The following is a 21608-nucleotide window of genomic DNA, read 5'->3' on the forward strand; positions in this document are numbered from 1 at the left end:
TTCTTATGTTCTTATGCCAGGGACCAGCAGCAGTGCCACATGAAAGCCAAGAAACTACAGCAGGCTTACCAGGAGACCAGTGAGGCCAACAGTCAATCTAGTGCTGAGCTGCAGACCTGCCACTTTTACAATGAGCAGTATGGCATACTAGCGGAGACCTCACAACCACCCCACATACCACTATGGGTACCTCCAAGGAGCACGAATTACAGGTCCCTGGAGTAACCAGCGAGGAGGAGGAGGATGGGAAACATGCAACTGTAGGGTCCAGCTATGCCGCAAGGCAGTTCCATGGCAGAGACTCCACCACAGTCCTGGCAGTTGAGCATGGGCAAGCCTGATGGAGAGGAAGGAACCTTGGATAAGCGTGTGAATGCATTTCCAATTAAAATAGTTAAATGTACTGATGATGCCTGACCCCAAAGTAGCCGGATAGCTATTGACTTTTCAGTAGTTTACTCATACTAGAAGAGGTAGTGGTACTACAAACAGAGGTAGAGTTATTATTTGCTTTTCATTCCCCTGTAAAGTTAGGTGGGAGGAGGGCATCTAGAGCATTTGGTTATGTACACAGGGATGTCCCTTGAATCCTCATGAGAGATCTCGATGAACGGAGCTACTCTGCACTCCTCCCCTGAATGTTTCTAGGGATGGCAGCCTAATTTCTTCCTCCACAGTAGAACATTTTCCCATGCCACTGCATGATGGATTCAACTGGCACCATTGCAGTAAACAAGCTAGCAGCATACAGGCCCAGGCAGCTTCAGGACACAAGTAGCTGCTGAGCTCTCTCTGCCTTTGTTACTCTCCGGGGTGAGATATCAACTAAAATCACCAGCACCTGTGGAAAATAGTGCCAGTATTCAGTGCAATGGCCCTATACTCATGTTTCATACAACTGAACAATTCTCTACTCATTGCTCACTCTGCTTGCCCTGGTGGGCCATACTCACCATGGCTGGGACTGAAGAGCGGTGTTGTGCACAAGCACTCCAAGGCTGAAGTGTCAATAAGCAGGTCTTGTTTAAAACTTCAGGGATGCAAGGGAAGGGAGTTCTGAATCTTAACTTTCACTTTCAATTGCGACTATACTGACAATAACACCTCTGTGTGTTTTATCTGTAGCTGCTGCCATTGCAGCATTGACAGGTTCCCCCTCCACACCCGCGGCATGCCTAACCCAGGTAAGGAGGAGAAAGAAGATGACTTGGGATTACATGTTCAGTGAAATCCTGCACGGCAGTGCTGCATCAGGCTGTAAGCAGAAGTTTTGAAGGGCGAATATTTCAGACTGTATGAAGAACAAAAGAGCGGATGGGGAAAGGCCCCAGGAGTCCTGCAGGAAGAGGAGGGAGCTGCACCAGGACATAATGGGGCTTTTCTGGCAGCAAACAGTTGTTGCAGACTCTTGTGGACCTACAGGTTCAATAGGCATGGGCTCACCTCCCTTTGTAGTCAATGGAGAACTCCATTTTAGCACCTCCCTGAACACCTCCCCCATCCCAACATTCCATGTGGCATCCTGGCTGCATCCCTACCCCTATGATTCCACTTGGGGGACAGTGAGGAGAACTGACCTGTGAGAGCTATGGTTGATGTTGAGTGTAGCCAAAATGAACCGAAATGGACAGGAATGTTCTTTCCCCTTGTTAAGTTCTGTTTCATTCATTTATTTCAAAAGTTTCCATTGTATTTGCTTTTAAAGTGCACTTTTTTTTGTTCTGGTTGTGTGACTCAATAAAATTCTATTTTTTTAAATTAATTAATCTTTATTACTTCACAATACAGGCTGCAGAATGCCTAGCAGTACTGAAAGCACCCATTTCTTATGGTACAGGATGACAGAACTCAAAGGATCAGTGACAAACACAGTATAATAATTACAAATTTACAGCAAGCACCACAAAATTAATAGGTGCACAAACAGACAGTGTTAGATTCATACGTGTACTCCAGGGTTAGGCAACCTATGGCACGGGTGCCAAAGGCGGCACGTGAGCTTATTTTCAGTGGCACTCACACTGCCCGGGTCCTGGCCACCAGTCCGGGGGGCTCTGCATTTTAATTTCATTTTAAATGAAGCTTCTTAAACGTTTTAAAAACCTTATTTACTTTACATACAACAATAGTTTAGTTATATATTATAGACTTATAGAAAGAGACCTAAAAACGTTAAAATGTATTATTGGCACGCAAAACCTTAAATTAGAGTGAATAAATGAAGACTCGGCACACCACTTCTGAAAGGTTGCTGACCCCTGATGTACTCCAAGCACCACATAATTCCTATTAGGTTCCAAAACTTCAGGGCCAGGTAGAGCACAGTCCACCATACCATATTACTTTGGCTGACGGTTAAAGTGCTCTTTCAAGACCTTCTGCACCTGCATACCACCGTGTTGAGCTCCTCTAATAGTCCTTGTGTCGGGCTCTTCAAACGCAGCAGACAAATGCTCCACCTCTGCCCTCCACTCTGGCAGCAGCTTTTCCCCCTTAGCCTCACAGATATTATGCAGGATACAACAGGCAGCTATAATCATTGGGATATTTTTCTGAGATCTAATTTAGTGAGTAAACAATACCAACATCCTTTCAATCTACCAAAAGCACATTCAACCATCATTCTGCACCTGCTGAGCTAGTAATTGAATATTTCCTTGGTGCTGTTGAAATGGCCAGTGTATGACTTTGTGAGAGAGGGTAGCAAGGGGTAGGCTGGGTCCCCCAGGATCACTCTTGGCAGTTCAGCATCACCAGTGGTAATCTGCTGGTGAAGAAAGTGTCCCAGCTTGCAGCTTTCTGAACCGTCCTGTGTTCTTAAAGATGTGAGCGTCATGAACCTTCCCTGACAGCCAACACTGATGTTTGTGAAATATCCCCGATGTTCCTCCAATGCTTGTATAACCATAGAAAAGTAACACTTTCCCAAAATAGGGATATGCGTGCCATCTATTGCTTCACTTCAGATCTGGAACTCCATTGCTGCAAATCCAGCCACTATGTTCTACACAGTGCCAAGCATCACAGGCATGTGTAGCAGGAGATAATTAATGGCCTTACACACTTGCATGACAGTGGCCCTCACTGTGGATTTTCCCATTCCAAAATGATTTCTCACTGACTGGTAGCAAGCCAGTGTTGCAAGCTTCCACATTGTGATCGCCACGCGCTTCTCCATTGTCAGTACAGCTCTCACTTTGGTAACCCTGCTTTGGAAGGCTGGGGTGAGCTCGGCACACAGATCCAGGAATGTGGCCATGCACATTGGAAAGTTCTGCAGCCACTGTTTGTCATTTCAACCCTGCATTACAATGCACTCCCACCACTCAGTGCTCATTTCTCAGGCCCAGAAGTGGTGCTTCACCATCTGCAGCTGCTCTGTGAATGCTCCCAACACCCCTGAACTGGCTCTCGCTATGTCCCACAGCCATCTGTTCTCTATGAAATCACCATGTCCCCCACACTTGTGGTTCTTCCTGTGGCTCTGCAAATACTGGAGAAGTGTGCCTCCTGTGTTTGCAAGGCTCATGATAATAGTGCAGAGCTACATGGGCTCCATGCTTTTATCAGAGATGGTGGCCAGCAACAAGTGCTGTCTGGGTTAGTGGGATTTTTAAAAAGGCGAGAAATTATGGGCTGGAGAAGGGTGCATGATGGAAACATGACCCCTTGCTCCCAGTCACCCCTGTGGGACTCGTTTCTGCCCAGCCATGCATCGCCCACAGCGTGCTGGACGATGGCAAGTTACACACGTACCCATGGTGCACTGTACTGTGTATCGACACATGCATTCCTGGTGAGTACATACAATGCCGGCACAAGGAGCCAAGTATGCATGCACTCAAGTGATATAGTATCTCCAGTAACTTTATGCTGCCATTACTTCCATCAACCAAAGTTTATAGTGTAGACACGGCCTAACTATAAGGATGGTTAAGCACTTGACCAGGCTTCCAAGGGAGGTTTTGGAATCCCCATCATTGGAGATTTTTAAGAACAGGTTGGACAAACACCTGTCAGGGATGGTCTAAGTCAGTGGGTCTCAACCTTTCAGGAGCCTGACTTGTCTTGAGTACCCCCAAGTTTCACCTCACTTAAAAACTTGCTTACAAAATCAGACATAAAAATACAAAAGTATCACAGCCACAGTAGTACTGACAAATTGCTCCCTTTCTCATTTTTACCATACAATTATAAAATAAATCAACTGGAATATAAATATTGTACTTACATTTCAGTGTATAGTATATAGAGCAATATAAACAAGTCACTGTCTGTGTGAAAGTTTAGTTTGTACTGACTTTGCTAATGCTTTTTATGTAGCCCGTTGTAAAACTAGAAAAATATCTAGATGAGTTGATGTACCCTGTGGAAGACCTGTGCGATTCCCCAGGGGTACACACACCCCTGGTTGAAAACCACTGGACTAGGTTTACTTGGTCCTGCTGCAGCACAGGGGGTGGGACTTGATGGCTCCTTGAGGTGCCTTCCAGCCCTACATTTCTGTGATTCTGTAAGGTAGATGTCTGTTCATCCTATGTTGAAGAATAATGGCCAAATATACTCCTGGATCTCTCCACAACATTCAGTATGGTCGATCACGAGATGCTGCTCCTGGTATCCTAATTGAGAGAAGGGGTGTAGGGGACCCAAGAAAATTCATTAAAATGGTTTGAATCCTTCCTGGAGAGCCACATGCAGAGGTTAATGATGGGAAATTGCACTTCTGCCACAAGACGTCTCACCTGACTCAATTCTCTCCCATGTTGTCAAGGCTGTATCCCCACTTTGAACTTTAGGGTGCAAATGTAGGGGCCTGCATGAAAACTTCTAAGCTTAACTACCAGCTTAGCTCTGGTTCCACTGCCACCATTTCCAATGGATTCCCTCCCTGCGAAGCCTTGAAAAACCTTCACCAATTCCCTGGTGAATACAGATCCAAACCCCTTGGATCTTAAAACAAGGAGAAATTAACCATCCCCCCACTCCTTCCTCCCACCAACTCCTGGTGAATACAGATCCAACCCCCTTGGATCTAAAACAAGGAGAAATTAACCATTCCCCTCCTTCCTCCCACCAACTCCTGGTGAATCAAGATCCAAACCCCTTGGATCTAAAAACAAGGAAAAATCAATCAGGTTCTTAAAAAGAAGGCTTTTAATTAAAGAAAAAGGTAAAAATCATCTCTGTAAAATCAGTATGGAAATTAACCTTACAGGGTAATCAAACTTAAAGAGCTCAGAGGACTCCCCTCTAGTCTTAGGTTCAAAGTACAGCAAACAAAGATAAACACTCTAGTAAAAGGTACATTTACAAGTTGAGAAAACAAAGGAAAACTAACACGCCTTGCCTGGCTATTTACTTACAAGTTTGAAATAGGAGAGACTTGTTTAGGAAGATGTGGAGAACCTGGATTGATGTCTGGTCCCTCTCAGTCCCGAGAGCAAACGCACTCCCAAACAAAGAACACAAACAAAAGCCTTCCCCCCCCTCAAGATTTGAAAGTATCTTGTCCCCTTATTGGTCCTTTGGGTCAGATGCCAGCCAGGTTACCTGAGCTTCTTAACCCTTTACAGGGCAAAGGATTTTGGAGTCTCTGGCCAGGAAGGATTTTATAGTACTGTACACAGGACAGCTGTTACCCTTCCCTTTATAGTTATGACACATGTCCTGTTCAATATTAACATACAGTCACTAGGAGAACTAGTAAGACCTACTGGGCTCAGATGCCAACAATATGCCGATGATGTGCAACTATTGCTGTCACTGGCAACCTACCACAGCAGCACTGTCACTCAGCTCTCCTAGGCTACATCTACCTTGGAGCTGGAGGTGTAATTTCCAGCTAGGGTAGGCGTACATGCACTAGTGCTGATCGAACAAGCAAGCTAATAATAGCAGTGCAGCCGTGGCTGCATGGGAGGCAGGCTGAACTAGCCACCGTGAGTGTGCACCGAGGCTCTCAGAAAGGAGTGTGTGCGGGGCAGCTAGCCTGTCCTGCCACCTAGGCAGCTGCACTGCTATTTTTAGCACGCTCACTCCATCAGGGCTAGAGCAAGTATGGCTATCCAAGCTGGAAATTACACCTCCAGCTCCAGTGTAGACATACCTTTTGTGTCTAGCTTTGGAAGAGCTAGTGGACATTAAAGCCTAGAGCAAGGCAGCAGTTGTAGCTGTAGGCAGAGGAAGTTGATTAAAAGAGCTTGCTCCTACTAAGCCTGAGCCAAGGCGCAGTGAAGTCAATGGAGATATCCCATCTCCTAGAACTGGAAGGGACCTTGAAAGGTCATTGAGTCCAGCCCCCTGCCTTCACTAGCAGGACCAAGTACTGATTTTGCCCCAGATCCCCAAGTGGCCCCCTCAAGGATTGAACTCACAACCCTGGGTTTAGCAGGCCAATGCTCAAACCACTGAGCTATCCCTCCCCCCCTGCCATTGACTTTCCTGGGCTTTGGATCAGGCCCACAGTGTGGTCTTCTCCAGCCAAGGATGCTTTCCCACAAAATTGTCAAGCCAGCTATAGTTCATGTGATCTTCTACATGGTTCACTGAGTTAGCAAACAGCAACATCCATGAGAAACATGATCAATCATCTCGGTGAGGCTAGGAGAACTGCATCACAGCTTTGCGGATGATGCTCTGGCCTCAGTAATATATGCCTTTGTTTACCACCTGTTGAGTTATAGTGATGTAATTGACCTGGGTTTGAAATCATCAGTCCTGAGACAGCTACAACTGGTACAGATGCTGCAGCACACATCAGAACTACAGGCTACTGCAACCCCATCACTCCGTATCCTACTCACGCCACTAAATCCCATTCAATACTGTATCAAGTCTCAGGTCTTGGTACTTAACATGAAACAGTCTGGGTCCAGGATGCATGAGAGACAACCTCACCCTTTGGGGTTTCAGCTGCTCTGGACAGCTCTGGCACAGTCTACTGCAAGAGAGCTGCTTGTGTGTGCAGGAGACAGAGCTTTCTTGGGCACTGGCCCAAGACAATAAAACTTACTCCTGCAAGAACTACCACAAACCTCACACCTTTCTAGTCCAGGGCAAAGCATGCTATTGCAACCTCGTCTTCTCAGATTACAACACATAGTGTTTCCGCTCACATTCAAAAAGAAACCTCCTATGCAGTTTCCCCCCAGAAGAGGAATGGAGAGGAAGCCCCACGTGACAGATAGTAGCCATTATGTTTAGCTGATCTTTCTCACGGCTGAATGATGGGAAAGATTCTCTAGTCCTGTGTTGGGTTGCGTTTGTTTTTGCTGGCTTCATAATGTTTTTTAAACTTCTCGTGGTCTTGCTCACAAATAGAAATTAGAGCTGGAAAAGACCTAGGACACCATGTAGGTCATTTCCTCTCCCCGGGGTCTGCCTTGAACACTGCCAACAAATTTGACTGCTTTGGGCCCCATGTTTCTGGAGGCCTCAGACAAACCCACAACTCCTTGACCTGCCCATTTACTCTCTTAGGCTGTGGGACCAGCAATGCAGCATCTCATTGTCTAATCTCCTACCTTCTGCAAATTGTAAAGTCAGTGCAGGATTATTCCCTCAGGAAGGTAATCTCAACCCTTCTTTTGGTCTGGCTGCGCCTCTCATTTTGTCAGGGACTCCAGCAATGCTCTTTGATGCTGAGCCTTCGTTGCATCATTTTGGAAGTCTTGTCGCTATGGCGACTGGATGCAGCTTGACAGTCTGTTTGTGGTCCACCTATTTCAGTCAGAAATTATTCTGGCTGCTTTACATTTGTAGTTATTTCAACTCATTGTTTATTAGGTGTTTTAGAGTGTCGGGAAGAATACTGATACTCTACAAAGATAAACTTTAAGAAACCTGCATGTTCCATCACTTTATTGAAAAAAACAAACAAAAAACGCTGAATGGAATTTATGCTGATGTAGGTTCCAGAGCTACAGCTCTTAGAAAGAGAATTCTTTACTTAGCCCCACAGAATTGGTACAACATGCACACAGATCAATGGGGTTCAGGTCTGGCCTTGAGATACCACTTTTAGGCTGAGAGGCACGTTTAGCCTCCATGACTCATTCAATCCTCAGGCCTCTCTGCTGAGAACGCCAGCAAGAGGGCTAGGGCTAGACTGTACCAATTGTAGGCTTTTGTTGTTGTTTTTGGTTGGCTGGTTGGTTTTTGGGAGGGAGATGCAGACACCTGTACACTAGGAAGTGGATTGACAATAGGAGCTAACTTTACATAATTCACTAAAGACAAATATCACCCCTCTTCCCCGCCCCACCCACACACTCCCCTCCCACCATAGTGATGATCTCTTCAAGAGTAGGGCTGCAGCACTGGGTAGGAGTGGAGGGCAGGTTGCTTTGCTGCTACCACTGCTTTACCTGCTCTGTGGATAAAGCAAGGATTTCATCTTCCCAGTCTGGCATCCAGCACAAAACTTATTTTACAAAAAAATATTAAAAAAAAAAGACTGTCCCTTCAGGACAGGTGATCATATAAAGCCAACCATCAAAGCTGGCCTCTCTGCTTGGGCTAGGGAGACTGAATTCCCTGCCCAGCATTACTGATGACACATTTAGGGCAGGGGAGAGGCAAATCAGCAGAATGGGCGTGTGTAATTTACATTGCCGTTGCCTTTGCTTTACCTTTTCTGGGGCTAAACAGAAGACTTGGGTCTCTGGGGCTGTCAGACAGACACTTTTCATCTTCACTGACTCCACGAGTCCCTTCTTGGAGAAGTGGGTGTCATTTGGGATTCTCTGCTCAGTGTCCCACACTGGTGCCATTTTGTTAATCTCCACCCCTACCCCTGCCTTTAGGATTAGTCTCCAGGTTTTCATAAACCTCAGTTCCTTTGTGCACCCCATCCCCGCCACAAAAGGGAGGCTGGCCATTGGTGTTTCTATGGTGGAACCCCTCAACCTCCACAGAGGTCAAATAGGCCAGTATCTTTTATGTGCTCCATGCACTTTGGATTGTTTTTGTTCTGCTAACTGACAACAGAGAGACAAGGTGGTTGAGGTAATATCTTTTATTGGACCAACTTTTGTTGGTGAGAACATCACAAACAGAAGTAGGTTCAATAAAAGATATTACCTCACCCACCTTGTCTCTCTAATACCCTGGGACCAACATGGCTACAACACCACTGCATACATATGTAAAAGTGACAGCTTTTGATCAAACAGACCTGTTTCCTGTGGGTAGTCACCATACTATCTCCTGACAAAAATAAGGCCATATTTACACTACCAATTTTTGTCGAAAAAAGTGATGCCAAAAGGCAACATAATCAAAATCGGAATTTCATGTTCATACTTGTTCCCTCTGTCGGCAGATCGCGGGACAGGTGGGGGCACCATCATTGACAGTGTGAGCATTGCACTGTGGGTACCTATCCCACTGTCCAGCTCGTTACCTTCTGTCGCTAGGTGTTGTGGGAAGGCGGAGTGGGTCGCGGCACATCTTGGGGCGTGGCTAAATGTCCCAGGATGCATTGCTTTGTGTCCCAGCACTCCATGGGCTTCTGGCTTTCTTTCGTGGCATTTTTGCAACGGCCATTCTCTGCTGTGTGCCCCAACATCTTTGTGAGAAGGGATGAATCCCACACTGCTCTCCTCTGCTCTATTAACTGTCATGAAGACATCGTGGATGGCAGTGCAGTTAATCATCAAGTTCCTAACTGAAGAAGACTTGCAGGTGCTGACATTCTGAGTGACATGGATTGGAGCAACTTTAGATTGCTTTTGGCATTCACAGAGCAGCTGCATAGGGTAAAGCGTCGCTTTTGGGCTTGGGAAACAAGCACTGAACGGTGGGATTGTATTGTCATGCAGGTGTGGGATGACGAGCAGTAGCTACAGAACTTGCGAATGAAGAAAGCCACCTTGCTGGAACTGTGTGTGGAGCTTGCCCCAGACCTGTGGTGCAAGGACACCAGAATGAGAGCTTCCCTCTTGGTAGAGAACCATGTGGCAATCGCTGTGTGGAAGCTGGTGACTCCAGACTGCTACGATTGGTCACGAATCAATTTGGAGTGGGGAAGTCGACCATTGGGGCTGCATTAATGCAAGCATGCAGGGCAATAAATCGCATCTTGCTACGATGGACTGTGACTCTGGGAAATGTGCGTGAAATAGTGGATGGCTTTGCAGAAATGGAGTTCCCTAACTGTGGAGGGGCGATAGTTGGCACACATATTCCCATTTTGGCACCAATAGGAGTACAGTAACTCCTCACTCAACGTTGTAATTATGTTCCTGAAAAATGCAACTTTAAGTGAAACGATGTTAAACGAATCCAATTTTCTCATAAGATTTAATGTAAATGTGGGGGGTTAGGTTCCAAGGAAATTTTTTTGGGGCAGACAAAAAGGCATTATATACTGTACAGTACTGTACTGTACTGTGGTGGGGAGGTGCCCCTGGCTTACCCCTGGGACTCAGGGCTGGGGGTGAAGGGTCTGGGAGGGAATTAGAGTGTGCGAGGGCGCAGGGTGGGGGTGCGGGAGGAGGCTCAGGGCAGGGCAGGCAGGAGGTGCGGAGCACTTACCTGGGGCAGCTCCTGTTTGGTGCAGGGGGGTGCAGGTGGCTGTGTGCACCGCCCCCATGGCCGCGATTCTGGGAGCCGCGATTCTGGGAGCTGCCTCCGCCCTCCTTCCCGGCAGGCATTTTCCCCTTCAAAATGCCGCTTCTCTCTGGCCGGCTTTTATAGTTAATAAATCTGTTTGTTTATTCTACCTGAAGCAGTGCATTTGGTTTGCAGTGTGTCAGAGACTCCCCTTGGGAGAACAAGCCTGGTACGTATCAATTTCTTTGTTAAATTGACAAACTTATATAAGCTTGCGGAGGTTCCTAGGGTAGTTTCTGGGACCGGAGATATTGGCTAGTGTCATTCGGTTGCACAATCCAAGGAGCAGCTTAGGAGTGGGGGTTCTCACAGCGGAGCAGGGTAAGGCTGGCTCCCAGAGTCAAGGTTTGGAGTGGCCTAGCAGATCACTGGTCCAGACAACACCAGAGGGGAACGTCACATAGCCTTTTGTCCATTTTCTCTGAGAAGAGAGTCTCACCCTCAAAGGGCAGGTCTTGGATGGTTTGCTGTACCTCACAGGGGAGGCCAGAAACCTGGAGCCATGAGCTCCTTCTCATGGCCACTCCAGTAGCCATAACTCTGGTTGCCGCATCTGCCCCGTCAAGTGCCGCCTGAAGGGACACTCTGGAGATCAGCCTCCCTTCCTCAACCAAAGCCGAAAATTCGGCATGGAAGTCCGAGAGGAGCAACTCCATAAATGTAGCCATCGCCGAGCAGGTATTGTAGGAGTACCTGCTGACGATGGCCTGCTGGTTGGATATTCAGAGTTGCAGTCCCCCCCATGGAGTAGACCTTTCACGCGAAGAGGTCTAGTTTTTTGGTGTCCCTATTCTTGGGTGAAGGGCCTTGAAATCCTTGCCTCTCCCACTGGTTAGCAGTGTCCACCACCAGGGAATCAGGCTGAAGGTGGGAATAAAGGTATTCATAGCCCTTGGAGGGCACAAAGTACTGGTGCTCATTGCACTTGGCCGAAGATGGCAGCGAGGCTGGGGTCTGCCAAAGAGTCCTGGTCATGTCTCAGAGTAGCAGCCGTGTTAGTCTGTATCCGCAAAAAGAAGAACAGGAGGACTTGTGGCACCTTAGAGACTAACAAATTTATTAGAGCATAAGCTTTCGTGGACTACAGCCCACTTCTTCGGATGCATCCGAAGAAGTGGGCTGTAGTCCACAAAAGCTTATGCTCTAATAAATTTGTTAGTCTCTAAGGTGCCACAAGTCCTCCTGTTCTTCTTTTTTCTGGTCATGTCTGTGATTATCTTTATCAGCGGTAAGGCGATACGGGCAGGACTGGAGGGAGATAGAATGTCCACCATAGAGTCCGCATCATCCATAACTTCCTCTGCCTTAATGCCCAGACCCTGGGTGACCCGGCACAGCAGCTGCTCCAACACCCTGGCATCTTCAGAGCTGGGGCTACTGAAGTGCCTGCTAGGGCCTCATCTGGTGAGGAGGAGGAAGAGACCACCAGAGGAGGTGGTTGCTCCCTACCGTCCCCATGGGAACTGCCATAGGTTGGCCTGGTCCTGGTGCTGTGAAAGGTGCAGGTGTTGGTGCCGACATCGTGCCCCACGCTGGTGCTGGTGCCTGGTGCAGCGTGTGCACTGGGGTTCCCGTAGGCGCTGTCGCAGCCAGCGCCAATGACGGAGGTGGTGTTGGTGCCATTGCCGTTCTCAGTGCCGAGGGTGCGTTGTGTGCCTTGGCCACAATCGGGGCCATTGATGCCTCCAGTGCCGAAGTGATCAATGTCGGTGCTGCAGTCGGTGCTGAAAATGGCACCGCAGGTGCCAATGTTAATGACCAAGCACTGGCTCCAGTGCCAATCATGGTGGAACGAACATCGCGGATGCCACCGATGCTGCACCCAAGTGGGATCCCTGGCTTCAACCCTGGTCTTGATGGAAAGCCCACGGAGTCCAAAAGGGCCCCTGCGGTGGATTTTGCCATTCAGGGGCCCACTGCTTTGGGTGGGACCACCTATGGTGCTGCAAGGAAGATTTTCTGCTCCTGCTATAGTCAGAGCGGTATGAGTCCGACTCTGACTCTGAGTAGGAGAACCAGGGTGGCACTGCTCCTCTCGAGGTAGAGCGTTGAGAAGCAGGGGACCGACTGCGCTCCCTGGATGGTGGTGCAGGAGTAGAAGGGTGCAAACGTGATGGGGATCGGCATGCCATCGTTGCTGGGTTCCCCTTTGACTGCATGGGGTGCTGGGATGGAACCTGCAGTGCTGGAACGCTCTCCTGTCTCGGCAGCAAGAATGGCGCCATGAGCCTCGATAGGTCCTGCGCCGCCACAAAAGCCTCTGGAGTGGATGGGAGCAGTAGATGCTCCGATGGGTGCGGTGAGCGATACGGGCCCGGACTCGACTGCGTTGCTTGGGCAGGAGTCAACGTGGCCCCACTCTGAGTCTCCAAGCCATCGCCCAACTGAGGTGCCACTGGTGGCTGTTCCCTGGGACTTGCTGAGGGAGATCGGCCTCTCTCTGACCTCTTTTTCTTCTGTGCCGGTGATCGGGACAGGTGCCAAAGGCTGGAATGTCCCCAAGAGTCTCCATGCTGGTGCCGACCTTCCCTGCCAGCATCTTTCTTCGGCGCTGGATCCTTCAAAGATGGCTCCGTAGCACTTTGCGCTGAAGACGACATGCTGGGAGAAGAATCCCTGGCGCCTGGGTCCGACTGAAGTCAGAGAGGTGCCTCCATAAGAAAAAATTTGAGATGCTGCTCCCTCTCCTTAATGGTTCTCGGTCGGAATTCCCGACAGATCTTGCAGCGGTCTTTCTGGTGATCCTCACCCAGGCACCGTAAGCAGGAGGTGTGGGGGTCACTTTTTGGCATGCACTTTGCGCAAATCTGGCAAGTCTTAAAGCCGGGGGATCGTGGCATGCCCCAGTAATGAATGAGGGGGAGAAACGGGGGTGGAACGGGGGCGGGGGGGAATTCCCCAGAACTGAAACTTATAAAGAACTACTAGACTATACTAACTACTGAAAACGAACTATGTACAGTGTACAGCTAAAGCACTGCTAATCCACTTGCTGAAGCAAGAGAAGTGCAAGAGTAAGTTCCAGTTACTGTCACTGGTGGTAAGAAGGAACTGAGGAGGGTCAGCAGGGCTCTATATTGGGCACCCTGAAGGCGCGACTCCAGGGGGGGCACCCAGGCCGACCCTACGGTTGTTGCTAGGGGAAATATCTTCTGGCTACTGTGCACACGCACACACCTGATTGGAATTGACATGAACAAGCACTCGAAGAAGAACCAACAGCTCTGCAGTGGTCCAAGCAGGAGAGCATTTGGTGCGATAACCCACCATGGTCACCTGGGAAGATGCGATATGAGCTCTCCATGCCGAGCCATCAGGAAATGGAATTTCAAAAATTCCCAGGGCTTCTAAGGGGCAGGGGTGGATGGTCGTTTACCTGGCTGCAGGACAGTGGAGTTCAAACCGCTGACCAGAGCGATCACGATGGGCATTGTGGGACACCTCCTAGCTCCTGGAGGCCAATTAAAGCGATGAAATCAAGTGTGGTATCTACAGCAGTGTTCCCTCTAATTTTTCCTGTGCATGTGTGGAATGAATTTTGTTATGTGCACCAGTATGGAGTTGCTGTGTCACACATCCCCTTCATATTGATGCACATAACAAAATTCACGTGGCAGGGTTGGGCCGAGGGGTTCGGAGTGTAGGAGGGGGCTGAGGGCCAGGGCAGAGGGTTGGGGTGCGGGAGGGGGTGAGGGCTCTGGCTGGGGGTGCGGTCTCTGGAGTGGGGCCAAGGATGAGGGGTTTGGGGTGCAGGGTGCCCTGGGGCTACAGTGGGGAGAGAGACTCCCCCTGCTCTCTCCCCGCAGCAGCACCTGGACTGAGGAGGAGAGGCGCCTCTCCCCACCGTGGCAGTTCTGGAGCTGGGGCCATGGGATAAACATCTCTCCCCCAGCTGTGAGAGGTCCAGGCCGGGCTGGGTTGCTGCCAGGGGAGGAGCGCCTCTCCCCTGGTTGTGGCAGGTCCATCTGCAGTCTAGGCCGCTGGTGATGGTCCATGGCTTCAGGCTTCCCTGGGGAGTCTGAAGTGACAGACCATCTGTCACTGCGGCCCAGAGGAGTGGCAGCGGCTGTGGGCTCCTTTCCGCCCTCCAACCCCCGTTACTGGCAGGCAGCCATCGGCTGCCTGCCGGTGACAGAGGATGGGGGAGGAGAGAGGAGCCCTCAGCTGGCCAGCTGGGAGGAGCAAGTGGGGGGAAGCTCGGGGAGAAGCCCTGGGCCCACAGGCTTAGAGGAGCGCTGGGGAAGGACCGGAGAGGAGAAGAGAGGAGCCCGAGAAGTGGAGCCCCGAGCCAGCAGGGCCCCTGCTGAGCAGGGGCCTGCTGCCATTATAAACCCGGTACTGGCTGGGCTGGGCTGGGGCTGGGGGAGGGGCGCCTCTTCCCCAGCCGTGGCAGGTCCAGGGCTGGGCTGGGGCCGGCGGGGAGAGGTGCCTCTCCACACCCTGGCAGGTCTGGGGCTGCGGGAGAGGCATCTCTCCCCACCATAGCCCTGAGCGCCCGTGCAGCGCTTAATAGGCTGCTGCTGCTGCTGCTGCGAGGCCACACAGCTTACAGGGAACTTAGGTCTACACTGGCACTTTGTTGAGAAAAATGTAGAGGAAAAAGACGTAAATCTCTCATCAGGGTGGACATATTTAGTCGCCAAAACCAGGCATCTTTCCTGACAAAAGTCGCAGCATGGTATGTACACACACACTGTTTGGTCTAGAAAAGGCAGTTTTTGGCGACAAAACTTGGTAGTGTAGACAAGGCCTAAGATTTCATTGTTTTTTACTTCTGTTAACCCTGGCTCCAGAGTCAAACACAGTTAGGAAGTGTGAGCTGGAGTCTAGTTCATAAACAGAATTGCTCGCTATCTTCCAGTCTGTTACAGCCATGCAAACCCACTAAAGAGAATGAGGGAGCACAAGTGACATTGTCCCCTTATTACTGGAGACTGGATGAGGTGAAAAGAACTCAGTTTGACTATTGGGGGCCATTTTCCAAACATTCTCAGCACTCAAAATACACGTTAAGTGTTGAACTTTTTGAAAATTTAGGCCTGATTGTGGGCACTGAGCTCCATCAAAAGGTCTGGCCTCAAATCCCACGATGCATTTGCAGGGCTAGTAGGGAGTAAACAGAACAGGTGAGAGACAGAAGCTGAGGTACAGTAAACATGTAGCCCCAGAATGTTCATGTCAGAGCAGAACTATGCTTTTATATGTAATTGTTATTCTAGTAAATGGCTGTTGAACATGAGACCTGAATGCAACATGTCACACCAAGGAATGAAGTCTTTGTGGCTGAGGTATGAATTCTTTTACATAGCAACTACTAACAAAACATATGGTGTAGCAATATGAGCTTGCATTATAATAAAAGATGGCAACAAGTAATTAAAACAGCTACCAACTAACTTATAATAAACATGTAAAGAGATGTGATCAAGAGAAAAATGATTTGTGAAAAATATCCTGAACTATATTAACATTCCAGCTTAAAAAGTCTTTTGTTTTTTTACTCTAATTGACTTTTTACCATTAATTTACACGGTGTTTATTTTTTGGACTTCACTGAACTTGGGCAATTACATCTAATTCGTTTCACTTTCTGTTTCTAAATATTTGCATTTACAGTCACTAGCACTGTACTCTGGATTTGGGTCTTCTAAAGGGTGGTGGATTTTTTACATAAAACTATCAACATTTAAAAGTACATCCTAGAAGAAACATACCTATTAATATCAAGTTTTGTCAAACCCTTTCCTTTTATTTGCAAAACCAACATGTAGGGAAGCTATTTGACAGTGTCCCTTTAAAAAAATGGACACTCCTCTCTTTTATGTAATCACGAAGGGTGTGTGCATGTGGGGGAAGTTGCAGTCAGCACCCAGTGAATCAGAAAGCTCTGTTCAGTCAACCTGCATCATTGTTTTTCTATGCAAAGTCTGGTGAACTCACCTTGTTCACACACTTCCCTCCCAGTGCTGTATGTGTATGCGGTGAGAGGCATATCATGCTTACACAGATTATTAGGAGGAAGCAGATGTGCTTATGTTTCCCAGTGGCTTTTTCTGAAAGGCAGGAAGAAACAAGAGGGTAGTGCAATTTACCACTTTTCATCACAGCCAATCCATTTACAAGCAATTTCACTCCCAGACAATTGGCTCACTGGTGATTTCAGTCTCAGCCAATCCAGCTCTTTCCTTGAAGCTCCAATTACACTCCCAAAGGGAGCTGGTTAATTGCACGTTAGTGGCTGCCAAGACCTGCTCCTCTAATAAAACAAGCTGTTGGTTCTTTATACCAATGAAGAAATATTCAGTGGAAGCTAGCCCTTTAGTCTGTGCATGTACAGAAGAAAACTCACCTGGAAATAGGAACAAACCAAAATTGCATCTATTTCACCTCATGTGCTTTTGGAATTTGACAGGAAAAGAGATTGTACATTTCAGCAATAAAACAAGGAATAGTCAAACATTTCTGGGAGATTATAGCACACCTCCCACTAAGGCCAGTGACTACCTGAGAATAATTATTCCTGAAATGACATACCCTAGATTTTATTCATTGCTACAATTAAAGTGACAGAAAACACTGCCTGCAAGTTACTTGATGTTACAGACATAAATGTGACAGTACTGACTAGGCACCTCTCAGAGACAGGATTGGCCAAGCACATTTGTGGGAACCTCTAACTATAAAAGTCCTCCAGGTCTCAAGGGCCATCTCTGGAAGAAGCATTTCAAGTGAGGGTAGTTTTCACATTCTCAAAGAGGGTGCAAAGTATCTCTCTTGATTTGATGATTCCAGAGGCCTCTGCGTAACACTGGGCCTGTCCTGACGAGAAAACCCTAAGGCTATGTCTATGCTACCACCTGTCAGCAAAACTTATGTCGCTCAGGGGTGTGAACATTCCACCCCCCTGAATGACATGAGTTACACCGATATAAGTGCTAATGCAGGGGTTCTCAAACTGGGAGTCAGGACCCCTCAAGGGGTCGCGAGGTTATTACATGGAGGGTCGCAAGCTGTCAACCTCCACCCCAACTCTGCTTTGCCTGCAGCATTTATAATAGTGTTATATAAAAAAGTGTTTTTAATTTATAAGGGGGGGTCGCACTCAGAAGCTTGCTATGTGAAAGGGGTCACCAGTATAAAAGTTTGAGAACCACTGTGCTAACGTGCACAGCGCTACGTTGTCAGGAGAGCTTCTCCTGCTAACACAGCTTATGCTGCTCGCGGGGGTGTTTTTTTAATGCCAACAGGAGATCGCTCCATAGGGCGTCTTCACTAGATGCTGCAGCAGCACAGCTGTATCACTACAGGTGTGCCGCTGCAGCACTGTACATGTAGACATCTAGTGATGGATTACCTCTCCCCAATTTTTGTGCTACCGTCCTGATTTTCTTGGGGGCAGGGTAGCTGTTCCTGAAACTTACAAACATCCCAGAAACATTTGGGGCAGACACAGGTGTCATGAAAAGCAAAGCCCATTCCACACATTTCAGCTGACTGTAGGCATTAGTGACAAGGTTACTAGCATCAGGAGAAATCCCAGCTTTTGGTACAAAGAACTTAAACGACTGCTCGTCACAAAAGGCAGCTTCATTCAGGAACAAAAATCCACTCAGGGCACCCCCAACAAAACTGACTCCTTTCCACCGAGATCACATTCCTAAGCAAAGGGTGTGTGGGTGTGGGTATTTTTCAGGCTACCCCCAATCCAGCCCTTGGCTGCAGAAGTACTGGGAATCTGTGCATAGCTGCCCACTTTTACAAAAGTTTTGCAAGGGACATTTATCCAAATAAGACTAGAGGTCTCTCATTGTGACCAAGATTGATTTTTTTACACCTTTGAAACTGTTAAAGCAATTGAAGTACAGAGACAATGTGTGTGAATTTGTCACTGCACATGTCATAACATCTCTTGGTCAGGCAGGCAGGTCTACAATCCATCATTTTATGTTGGAATTATTAATCATCTCAGTTTTCCTTGATCATGTGACAGAGCTGAGTGTATAGTGGCCAGCACTGCTAACATCCTATTATGTTTGAACCAGTTAAAAAAAAGGGGGACGGGGTGTCTGGAAATACCTGTTTACACTTATTTTCCATCTTAAGGCATTGAAAGGGCAACACTTAGTGCCAGGGCCAAATAATTAATTACCGAACAATCGATTGTTTTCTTTTTCTTTGTTAAAAAGAGCCCGTCTGCCACTACAAAACCAACCAGGCATGGTCACATATCACGGCTTGAGGACCCAAATACAATGTTGTTATGCTCCATCTCCATTACTACAGAGCCACCTTTTAGTCACATTGACAGACAAGCACATTGTAAACGAGCCGCTCAAGATGGCAGTTTTTGTGGTTGTAGATACGCCCAAAGTGTATGACCAGGATGCTCACAAAAGTGAGAGACCAATAGTGCTGGCTAGAGACAAATGCTTCATTTCACATTCCCTCCCCTTAGATTTGCTGTTCTCTCAGACGTTTTTGCCATCTTCCTCCTAAATCGCTCTCCCTAGCGATTCCCTGCCTCTCTCCTCCTGAACGGGGTCTTGCTGTCCTCATCACACTTCAGTTATCTTCTGCTCTCCCTGAACTGCCCACTTCCAGCTGCCATGAAACCTTCTGAGTCCAATATTCCTTCCCTGCTCCTAAAAAGGACAACTCAAAACATTCTGTTCTGTTTGAACAGCACTAGAGGAAAAACAGTGTCACTCTGTGTTGTTACTTCCGTCAAGCCCTGCAGTGTTGCCCCTTCCATTCCATTTTTTTTGGGGGGGGGGGGGATCTCCATACAATTCTGTTAGGGTCCTTTAATCCCAGCCTTCCATACATAATGCTCTTCCAGTCTGGAGCCTCTTCAGAGCAACAGTTTCCAAAAATGAAAGATTATGCTGTAGTTTAGTTACGTGGATACACTTTTACCATAAAATACACCTGGGGGCGAGGGGGGAAACTTACTGACCCTCCGAGCCACATACAATCTTCAGAAGTCTGGGGCGCACCTGCCGGGGCTCAGGGCTTCAGCTCTGTGGTGAGGTGGTGGGGCTAGGGGCTTTTGCCCTGCAGGGTCAAGGGGTTTCAGTGGGGCACGCCTGCCAGGGCACAAGACTTCAGCCCATCTCCCGTTGAAGCTCCAAGCCCTGGCAGGCACCTCCTGTGGAGCTGAAGCCACAAGACCCCCTGGCCCTGCCTGCTGGGCAGAAGCTTCTAACCCCACCACTCCACTGCAGGGCAGAATCCCTGACCCCCCCCCAAACAGGCTGGTAGGCAGAGAATGGTGGGGGAGGGAGGACTCCAAGAGCCGCACTTTAACTATAAAAGAACCACATGCGACTCATGAGCCATGGTTTGGCCACCCCTGAACTAGACTGAGAAGCCACCAAACTTGTTGCAAGGTTTCCCAAATGTTAAAAAGGGTAATTTAGTAAACCACTGTAGTCTAAAAAACCCCTTACTGTACAGTCACCTCATGCAGTGTGTCATTTCCACTCTATGACAGATGGAGTCACCGGGTCAGAGTCTGGCCTCTACTCCAGCATATATAAGGGTTGTAAAGGAGCTGCAGCAGCTCCAGGGAGAAGGTGGCCCTATGTTACCCCTTTCCCTGCTGTCCCCAGCATAAAGGCCTGCCAAGGGTGAGAGTGGGCCGCCCGGGCATGGAGGAAGAGTATTTTGCAATAGAGCTATTTTGGGTTGCAGATCAGCCCATATGCAGCAGTGGGGAGGCTGCCATAAATTACAGCAGTCCCCAGGGCTGTTCCAACTTACGCTAGGAGTTATATCAACTCCCAGGGCAGGCAGAATCCAGGAGTCACACAGAAGGTTTAAAGCCATCTTTATCCCCTTTCTCAGCTGCATCTTCTGTGCGTTGCTTCCTAAGAGATGTAACACAATCTAGCTCACTGTGTTTATCACTCCACATTCTTCAACTAGATAACTCTGCATGGGGTACCATGTCACATTCACATGTGGCCCAGAACACAACTGCCTCGCAATCCAACTCCACTGTGTCGCTCATGAGGAAATGATAGGCAAAATACATCTCACCACAGCATACACATTACTTTCACTTGGTCAAAAAAAAAAGGCAAGAAGAGGAAGCGAAGAAGAAAATGTAAGTGGTGTCCAAAAAGGGTTAGTTTATTTGAGAAACGTCTGAATCACCTTCCATTCAAGCACCTGGGTGCCAGGACATTAATACCAGACAGACCCCACATGGGTAACTCGGTGAATCACCACAGCCATTGCTCTCTGATTACATGGTTCTGTCAAAATGAGCACCCCGCATTTCCATAATGATTGCCATTGAATGCTTGCTCCTTCACTGTGCCCTGAAGGCCGAAGAACCCAGGCTCTGACGTCCAATTAGAGGAAGTGAATTCCAGAGTGAGAGGAGCCTGCTGAGAACACCCAGGACCAGATTTGTAAAGATATGTAGGCACCTGAAGTTGCAAGTTGGAGTTGTAAGAGTGAACGAGTCCTGGGGCAACAGGAGGCAGGGGAGGAGTTGGGGAAGTGGTGCTGCTGGGGCCCAGGCAGATGAGAAGTCCCAGAGCTAGGGAGCTGGGGAAGTGATGCCACTGGCTCCGAGGAAGAGAAAAGTTGCTGCTGGACCAAGACAGCAATAAGAAATAGATGGCAGTTTCCCAATATTAGGGGTGAGGAGAGGGTAAATGGAGTCTCCACCTGAGCAGGCAGGGAGAGGCATGCGTTTGTGTGCATTAAAGATTGACTTATCACCCTGAAATTACCACACACACATTGGCAGAGGAACAGAGGGGATAGAAGATAGACTACAAAACATGAACAGGTTTAAAAAAAAAACAAAAACACCTGACACCCCTAATGATTTTTGGGCCAACCTCATGATTTATGTTCCCATGCACTAGCACTCAGAATCCAGTCCTTTTGTTATATGCTTCCTGGGACTTACCCCATTAAGCAGGCAGACACTGTTGCATTCTGGATTCAGCTAAAGCTTCCAGATGGTCTTCAAG

At 48.2% G+C, this 21608-nt stretch overlaps 1 protein-coding gene across 1 annotated transcript in view; it reads left to right on the top strand.

Annotated features, from left to right (window-relative positions):
* Positions 1 to 21608, top strand: part of SLC25A17 (solute carrier family 25 member 17) — a 421378-nt gene that overhangs the window by 218032 nt on the left and 181738 nt on the right. The window lies entirely within an intron of this gene.

The sequence above is a fragment of the Chrysemys picta genome, chromosome 1 (genome assembly GCF_011386835.1).
Source record: "Chrysemys picta bellii isolate R12L10 chromosome 1, ASM1138683v2, whole genome shotgun sequence".
Classification (NCBI taxonomy): domain Eukaryota; kingdom Metazoa; phylum Chordata; order Testudines; family Emydidae; genus Chrysemys; species Chrysemys picta.